Genomic DNA, 7,996 nt, shown 5'->3' with positions numbered 1-7,996 from the left:
TGATCGATCACTACCATGGAGACAAAATTCACTGAGATGGTTACAAGAGTGGGGGATGTCGAGAAACTGATCGATTATCTGGAGTCATCGGAGAGGGAATTATCTGATAATCCACTAGCGACTAAGGGGATTTGGAATGTGTCTGAGAGAAGTTGGAGGACTTGGAGAACCATAGCGAGTGGAATAACGTCTGTATATTTGGAATTCCTGAGGCCGAAGAAGGTCAGGATATGGTTAAATTCCTGGACAGGTTCTTTCAGAGTCTGCTCGACATAACAGATTGGAAAAAGAGCGAGCTCACAGGGTTCCGGCTAGGTGATCCTCTGAGGGAGACCAGCCCCTCTTAATTCTGGCCAAATTTCTGAGATTATCCAATAAAGATCTTGTGTTACGCGAGGCGAATAGTAAAGGAAGGCTTTCTTGAAATAACCACAGCATTTTCTTGTTCCCAGACTTTGCAAATTCAACGAAAGAAATGTAATCGGTTCAAGGAATGCAAGAATCTCTTACATCAACGGAAGGTCGCTTTTGCACTGATGTTCCCGGCCAAATTGAGAATAGATGCTATGGATGACCAAAAATATTGACATGTCCCCAGCAAGCAATGTCCTTCATAAAGTCAATGGAGTAAGTTATTTTGTCCGACTCACTGGGCATTCACTATTGCCTGGAGTTTGTTTTGTGGAGTATTTCTTACAAGTCATTGGAGTGATTAGGCGCCGAGGCTCACTGAACATTCATTTGACTGTCCGAGGAAACTGAGCACCTTTTTTAATGTAATTTTTTTGTGCTGGTTCCGCCTAGCAGCAGAAGTTTATTTTATGGAGGAATATTATGTTGATGAATCTACACGTTCTTTGTGTTTATTTCACCTATTGGCTAGAGTTTGTTTTATAGATGATCTTTTGTTGTGTAATTCTGTCTCACAAAATTTGTATATAAACACCAGACTTGAGCAATCTGACAGCAACGTTGTCACAGGGGCTCTCATAGCAGTACATGGACTGTTTTGAGTTTAGAGGGGTGGATGCCAGTTGACGCTGTCGTGCGAGGGGTTAATGCACATGTTTTTCTTTTTTCTGTTTGTTTGGTTCAGGGGAAGTTTGGGGTTCGATTGTTGCACTAATGTTGGAATGTGGGCTTTATAATTTTGTTTTTGACATGCAGTCTATTTTTTCTATTATGTCAAAATGTCAAATGTTAATATGAGTGGATTGTCTCTCTCCACGTGGAATGTGAATGGGTTGGGGCACCCCATAAAAAGAAGGAAGGTTATTTCTCTTCTTGAGTGTAAGAAAGATGATATAGTGTTTCATCCAGAAACACATCTTTCCCCACACAAAGCTGAAAAGTTTGGGAAGATATGGGGTGGACATGTTTTCTTTAGTGCTGGCTCAAGTAAGAGCATGGGAGTCATTACACTGATAAGTAAGCATCTACAATTCAAATGTCTCAAACAGATTAAAGATAAATTAGGAAGAGTCAATATTGTTTTAGCAGAAATTCAGGGGCAAAGTCTTATTTTGGCTAATATTTACACACCTAACGTTGATGAGCAGGGCTTTTTTATCGCTCTTTAAGGGATGTTGCAAGCCGCTGGTACCCCTCATGATATAAAATTGGGAGGAGATTTACATTTTTTGACTGTATTTGATCATTATGAAGCAAAAACATTATCTTGATTCTGAGAATTAAGGCCTTGCCTACAGGCAAGGCTCCAGGGCCAGATGGCTTTGATGCTGACATTTTTAGATCTTATGCTACAGAATTGGTTCCACTTTTGCTAGAAGTTTAAATGGAAACATTAAAAAATGGAAAGTTTCCACCAACCATGACGCAAGCCCGGATCAGTCTGATTCTTAAAAAGGACAAAGATCCAAGCGAGTGTAATAGTTACCATTACATTTCCCTGATCCAGCTAGATGTAAAATATTGTCAAAAGTTTGGCTAACAGATTAAGTAAAGTTATGACATCTCTTTTAGCTCTTCTGATAACATTAGGCATTTCATCAATATCATGTGGTCAGTGGCAAATGATCAGACTCTGGTCGCTGCCATCTCACTTGATGCCAAAGTGGCGTTTGATATGGTAGAATGGGATTATTTTATTAAGATTTTGGAAATGTACAGTTTAAGGACTACTTTTATTGGTTGGATTAAGTTACTTTATAGACACAGTGGCAGTACAAACTAAGGAATACATTTCAGATTATTTTACTCTGGATAGGAGCACCAGGCAGGGTTGCCCTCTTTCCCCATTATTGTTCTATCTTGCCCTGGAAACATTAGCAGCTTTGATAAGAAAGATTTTGCACAAAAGATTTTACTTTACGCAGATTATGTTTTACTATTCATCTCCAACCCCACTAGATCTATGCCTTGCCTCCACAGAATTATTAATTCCTTTCTACTCAGGATACAGAGTCAATTGGTCTAAATCCGAAGCTTTGGCTCTGACAGTGTACTGCCTGGTAATGGCTTTTCAGCCTGGCACCTTCCAGTGGCCCAAACAGGGCATTAAGTATTTGGGTATTTTATTCCCAACAAATTTGTGTGATTTAGTTCAATTTTACCCTTTAATGAAAAGGTTTTCGAGCGATGTGGGCAGGTGGGGTTCATTACATTTATCTATGACCAAATTCAACTACCTGCTACAATCTCTCCCTATAGATGTCCCCCTCTATTATTTCAAGCATTTTGATAGCATAGTGAAGTCTTTCATTTGGACTGGTAAACATCCCAGATTACATTTCACTAAATTTCATAGGCCGATTGACAAAGGTGGGTTAGGCCTACCCAAGATTTTGTGTTATTATTATGCATTCAGTCTCAGACATTTGGCTCATTTGTCGCTTCCATCTGAGAGAGAGCCCTTCCTTGGTTTTGTAATGAACAGGAAGTTCTTGCCCCCATTTCGCCATTGTAAAGCCGTTCTATCAAAGTAATCGGAAAAGTTACAAGAAACACTCACATTTGCAGTCGATATGGACAAAAGAGTGTTTCATTTGGACATTTAATTAAATGTTGCCTCGAACATTTGGCTGAACCAAAAATTATGTATTATTAAGTCCCCTTTCTGCTGGTCAGAGTGGATTATGAGAGAGGTTAATACACTCGGTGACCTATATGAGAGTGGAGTGTTGAGATCCTTTGAAAATTTGGTTCAACATTTTGGGATTCCCAGGAGTTCTTTAGATTTTTACAGCTGTGCAACCTGCACTGTACTCTTTTTTGGAGTAGCATATACCGCCCTAAATCGGCAGATACTCTGGGAGTGGTGATTACTGGTTTTGGAAAAGGTTATGAGGCATTTGTGTATTACTCTCTGCTAATTCAGAGTCTGGGGGATGGAGCTTTAACTTCTGTCAAGAGATTATGGGAGAAAGATTTAACCCTTTCCGGTCAGAGCGATCAAATTTGGGAACAATTATTCCCATGGTTCCTGTCTCAATATCTTTGCTGTCCAATCACTGATCTTATTTCTGAAAACAGTCAGATACTCATGACAATACAAGCTAAAAGCACATATGATTGGTTAAGGTGTTACTGGTCTTGAATAATAAATGCATCGTCATCCGCGTCATCCTCCATTTGCCTGACCAGAGCAAGAGAGCCTATCCCGGGAGATTGCATCCAGTGTTGGACTCACAGCTTCAAATTGAAAACTGAGGTGATCTTTTGAGGTAAGATGAGTTATTTAACATGTGTTGTCAATATTGTCAATTGAAAGTCAAAATGTTTTAGTAACAAAGCATTTATTTGTAGGAGTAACGCTAGTGAAAAAATGGCATGTCCGTCGCCGTTCATCGGAAAGGCAGCTAGCCTCTATTTTTCAGCAAATTTCTATGAAACTTTCTAAATAGCAATACTATGTCCATTTTAGCTATTTTTTGGCCAATTTCGTTGCTTGTGGAAGATAGTCAAACCTTTTTAGTTATGAATAATTTATTTGTAGTAGCGCTAGCTAATTTTCTTCTGGAAAAAAACGTGACAAGCCTCTTCTTTTTATATAACCTTTTTTTTGGCAGTTTCTGTGAAACTTGCTAAATAAACATTAGCTAGCAATACTATGTACATTTTTAACTTAATATCAATAACTTTTTTTTGCCAATTTTGTCGCTTGTGAAAAATCCACCTGAAGTAATGTGAGGCAGAGAGCAGACCTCCAGACACCCTTTCAGTTCTCTGACAAACTTACTAAGTTCCTGCAAGAAATCTATGTACCACATCATGAGGAAAAGTCTTTGAATAACTTGAAATATATATTTTTTAGTACCTTGAGAAATCCATAAATAGGATTTTATTGGCTCTTTTAATTGGGGGACTGGATGATCTCCAGGGGCTCCTGCCAGTGTGCTAAGTGAGGAACCCCAATGGTAGAATCTCTACATTTTTACAGTCTATCCAGCCCACCCACTTCCTGTGTCAAAGGGGTGCCTTTTCTCTTGGGAGTTTTGGTCAATCACACACCAGTCCAGTTTTATAGCCTCTGCTTTTCTTATCCATTATGAGGGTCATGTGGGACTGGAAGGTAATGTGGTCTTATAAGGAAACGAGTGCCATTTGAAACCTGTGTTGGTTCTGGAACTTGCATCTCTCTAGGAGTCTTCATATGGCTTGAAAAATTAAATTCAACACTTCAGCATTTCCATAAACATCAATGCCATGCCTCTTCCAAATCATTACCTTTTTAAAAATCTATAGTTGCAATCATTGTGGTTGAAGCAAAATTTGCTAAACGCTGTTTACAAAACTCACCTATGAAGACATTCTGAGCTTGAATAGATAAACAGCTGATTCAAACATGCTTTATCAAACAGAACTTCAAAAGCACCACTGCTCAGAGAAGATCCTCATATCTTCACAAAGTCCTCAGCAGTCAGCCGACACTGCAAATGATTAGCTTCCCTCATGGTCTCCTTGATTTCAGCTCATAGAGTAGCAGCTGATAATCAAAGTCTAGTAGAAAAGAAGGACGTTTCACTGGGACACGGGGCCTTGAGTTCATACTGGGAAAAGATGCATTATGTATTACAGCAACAAGGAGAACACCTGAGGAAACACAGTGAAGACATGCTGTGAATAAGGGATGATAGTAGGGCCCTGACACACTGCAGCATGACTATAATGGAAAGAAAAATCTCAAGAGTGACGACAAAACACTTCTGATACAGAACACTACACACACATGATGTGTACATCTATAGTCTTTTCATACAGATGTGTAGACTATAGATCTTTTTCACTGTTGGATTAATACAGTTAAATGAATGGTCTATTTTCACTGAAATAATGTTCCCATACATTTTTGTCAATGTAAGAACTAGTTTATGATTTTCTCAATCTGTTGTAGTATTTCTCATTTGAAAGTTGCTTTGGCTAAATTAATATATGTAAATGTAGGTACCAGGCTGTTTAGCTGAGGACTTTTTAAGAAATTGACAGTCAAATGTTTAGTGGCTACAAAGCAAAGCCATCATATATTATTGATCACTTTAAAACTTGTTGTCAATGCATAAGGGTCACAAAGCTAAGCAGCAACACTAAAAAAGCTTTCCCACCATCGGGCCTGTGTCGTTCTGAAACAATCGGGGCTCGTTGACATAAGGTTTCTCTATCCATTGTGGTAAGAATAGACAGGGCAAGTGACCAATAGTGAGTCGCCATGTCATTAAAGCTGTTCGACCAACCTGGTTCTCTATCCTGAGTATATTTAGCTGACTGGACTTAGAAATACGTGTCAGGAATGGTTTGTATTCATACCAAATCGTGATCCAAGAGTAAATACTATGGCAACCTTTACTCACAGTGTTCAGAAACTTTCAACCAAATGTTAGAAAAGCACCTGTTGCCTCACTGGCAGAACCCTTTGGAAAACATCTAATGTGCCCTTGCAAAAGGGTAGCTCCCATATGAACTTACAAAATGGAACTCAGAATGGAAAACAGATCTTAAGAACAATGCAACTGAAGTTCCTTCAAGAACTCTAAAGACTGTCAATAGTTCCTCTAGTAATCCCATTATAAAGGAAAGGATTTGAGGCAGTTGAAATATATTAAAGTTTTTTGAGTCCACAAAAGGATATTTGAGGCACCTTGAAAAGGGTGTCTAGAGGTTCTCCCTTATAAAGGGTATCTAAGGGTTCCACCAGTGTGGCAATTGGTGGAAGCACAATTTGTGCCTGATGGATCATTTTATTTCTTTTTTTTTAACATGGAAGTCCAGCATTTATGGGTGGCAAGAAACATGACTCAAAACAACCATCTAACCAAACTGCAACAAGTCAGTTAAAGGTACTTTATAGTCCAAATTTGTTGTGCAAAAATCACCCACATCCTAGTTTCAATAAACCTGGTTTAAAAAAGGACAGATTCATAAAATACACCTTTACAATCACCTTATGCACAAAGTAGCTTAAAAACTCCCCCAATCTTTAAAGCCTTCCATGCTGATTTGGAATATTTTAAGACCTTGAATTAAAGCACATGCCCAGAAGGTCTTTAAACTCCTAGAGTAATGAGGGCATTTCCATGACAGCCATTCACAATGAGAAAGACAGAACAGAGGGCGAGCATGTCCTTAGTGCAAGAGGGAACTGCCACCAGTGGTTGTGGCACTGTCAAATCCCACACACATTATCCTTTTATTATCTTTCCTCACACAAAGCCTCTGGAATGTGTCTTGGCAACCAGTGAGTGAGAGAAGACAGTGTTTGTGTGTCGGGCATTTGCTCGGTCCAATGATTGGACGCTAGAGAGGAGCTTATCATAACACAGAGCACAATTTCCCCAACACACACAAGAAAGAGTTTTATTAGAGTTCCCAAATCCCCAGTGGTAGCTTCATTCATCATCCTTTTTTCCCCTCAAATGCTTAAAACAAAAACGGTTAAAATGAGGCTTGGATCTCATTCAGAATTTAGCCAGACCACAAACAGATGGTCTGAGGCTAGGCAAACCTTTTGTTTTTTTCTCAGTTCAGACATCACATTTTCCACAAACGTTTTATGAACAAATTAACTAATTTGATTTCTCAGTCATTTCTTTGCTTGAAATGAAATTCAATACAAAATGAAATAGTGCTTTTCTTAACATAATTAAAAAAAACATATTTCTATGTATAGTGATAAATCAATATATAGGCTAGGCTGATTAATCGGCCAATACTTGGCTATTTTATGATTATCTGTATCGCATAATCCTGCACACTTCGCCAATTAATGCAAGTGCATCAGAAAACCTACATAAAGCCTTGTAAATTGATAATGCATGTTAAAAAGGGAGATGTTTGTATCTCATTTGTGAACATTAAATTGCTACAAAAATGATAACTGGTAAACTGGGCCTCTTATTGATAGTTGCTGCATGTAGCTTGTATAGTGAAGTGACCGTGTATGCGTTCTCTAAATCAATTCAAGGAATAGCCAACCAAAAAAATGAAAATTCTGTCAATTTACTCACCCTCATGTCATTTTTATGAATATTGCGCTCCACCTTTTCAATACAATGGCAGTTATTAGTAAAGGTTAACAAGCGTTTCTCATAGTCCTCATGAATGTGCAATGGGCGTGCACTTTTTCAGTGAAAAAGTGCATAAAATCATGGGTCGATTCTCACCAAAATCTATTATCTATATGCCATCAGAAGATGGCACACAATTTACATGGACTATTTTATGATACATTTGGACCAATTTTTAAGCTTTAAAATGAGGCACTATCAAATGCCATTAAACTGAAATGACAGTCTGCAATTTTTATTAAAACATCTTCTTTTGAGTTCTGCATGATGGGTTTGAAATTTAAATTTGCGGGGTGAACTACATCTTTAATGGCTCAAAATAATAGCCGACGCTAACCTCCTAAATTAGAGATGTGTTTTAAAATGAGGTTACTGCAATAGAATTGACAGACATTTTTGGTTAAACACCAACCATAATCTAACCCTTTACCTAACCCTAAAGATGATTCGATTTTTTTCACACCTCTCCACAACAA

This window comes from Xyrauchen texanus, chromosome 21, assembly GCF_025860055.1.
Source record: "Xyrauchen texanus isolate HMW12.3.18 chromosome 21, RBS_HiC_50CHRs, whole genome shotgun sequence".
NCBI lineage: Eukaryota > Metazoa > Chordata > Actinopteri > Cypriniformes > Catostomidae > Xyrauchen > Xyrauchen texanus.
Note: the sequence above shows the minus strand (reverse complement) of the source record.